Genomic DNA, 2,084 nt, shown 5'->3' with positions numbered 1-2,084 from the left:
CTGCCAGGGCTAGACTTTCCATAAAGCCGCCTAACCTGTGGCACAGTGTGTCATGGTAATGATGGGTGGTTTGTTCAGCTGCCCCTAAAATTTCATCACTATAGAAAACATTACCCATCAAAACGTGTTGCCCTGTTACACATACCAGCTTCTATAACTTCAATCCCAATTTCTCTGGTACGGGTAGGTGGAGATAAACATAATTACAGGTGCAAGTCGGAGACACTTGTGGCTAACTCCCTGTAAAATAAAATCATTATAGCATCATTATAACAAAAAAAGTCTGTTCATCATAACGCACTGCCCTGTTACCCATAACTGTCTTCTTCCCTTCCTTAAACCCCATAGCTGGCCTATAGATAGTTGGTCACTTATCTTCTTCTAACCCTAACTTCCCAGTTAATGGTGAGATGGAGGGACCTGAAGATGTAGCAGTTAGAACGTGTCTGCCTTGGCTATCTGTCACATGAAACACATTTCTCTGGAAGTATCTATTGCAGAGTTAATGGGGTTTAAAGAAGGTTTGAGCCCCCCTACAAATGACAGAACAGATTGTATGGTAGTTTCTGCTTTTTAGTTGGTAGCAATACTTGACAGGCCAGCACTGTATGATAGCTTTAGCTTTTATGCTGCCATGGGAGGTGAAAAGCTTCTAGCCTATGGGAGAAAAAATAGTATAAATCCGGCCCTGACTACTGCTGCAAGGGTTTTATCTAGATAGTGAGGACTGGGTCTCTGAGCAGGTTAATGGTGGTTGTTAGACAATGATAAGTCCAGGATTGCTGCATAGGGCAAGGAAACCATTTACCTATTTCTATATCATCACTTCCCTGCTGGCTGGGGTACAAAAGCTTTGCATCCTCGCTGGTATGAAAGTTTCTTGTTTTCACCTATGTTTGTTTTCAATAATTTTTTTCAAAACATTTTACAAACAAGTACAGTAGAAAAACAAAAAATGACATAAGTATAATCTTGTCAGAACAAAGACAAAAAAAGAGAAAACTAAAATAAAAGAAAAACAAAACAATCAGAAAAAAATACACTTCCACACAACAAAAAGCAAATAAGAAAAAACACCCAAGTGTGATCAGAGAATACACAAAACTATGTAATAGGAAAAAAACGGCGCATGAAAAAACGCAAATGGTCAGACATAGAAGGAGCATAAAATCATAGGTAAAGTAGCCTGCAGTCCAAATACGGGGGTGAATGATGGTCTAAAGGTGTCCAAATCTTATAAAATGTAGAAACAGTGTCATTAACAATTGCAGACATTCTTTCCAACACCATTGTGTCTAATAAACGGGAAACAACCACTTGAAAATTTAGAGATGGGTTCTTCTAGGCAGTGGCTATAACTTGCCGAGTAGCCAAAAAAACAAAAGATATCAGTGTACGTTTATTTTTAGGCAGAGATGGATTAGGCTTGTGAAGTAACACTTCCCAGGGATCTTTATGAATAGACACATTCAAAACAGACCTGATGTAAATATAGACTCTAATCCAGAACCTCCGAACTGTAGGACAGTCCCACCAGATATGGCGAAAGGTACCTACTGCACCACAGCCCCAGAAACAACGAGGACTGCTCCCAGCGGCAAACTTAACGATCCTATCTGGGGTCAAATACCACCTAAATCGCATTTTATACCCATTTTCTTGGGCGATCACATTAGGAGAACAATTTGCAATAGCTTGCCATATATTCTCCCAGTCATCATTAGTAATAGTGGAACTTAAATCATCCTCCCATCTAGAAATATATTGTGGGGGGCAAGTGTTAGCCTGAAGTAAAGTAGCATAAAGAAGGGACACCAGTCCAGACGAACCGGCATTCCTGAAACAACATGATTCAAGGGGTGTCAATCTCAGGGCTGATGAGAAGATCGCTTAGGTACTGCCTAATCTTTAAATACTGGTACAACTCGCTGGAGGGCAGGGACCAGTGTTCCCGTAGATTTCACCCCATTAACCACCTAGCCGTTATGCCCGTACGAAGGTCGGGCAAAAAAAAATGGCTAGGATGGTTAACCCCGTAATTTTGTCACAGCCTTACCTCCATGGTCCCGCTGTGCACATCCAGC

This window comes from Pyxicephalus adspersus, chromosome 4 (assembly GCF_032062135.1).
Source record: "Pyxicephalus adspersus chromosome 4, UCB_Pads_2.0, whole genome shotgun sequence".
NCBI classification, from domain to species: Eukaryota; Metazoa; Chordata; class Amphibia; order Anura; family Pyxicephalidae; genus Pyxicephalus; species Pyxicephalus adspersus.
This window is presented reverse-complemented; position numbering follows the sequence as displayed.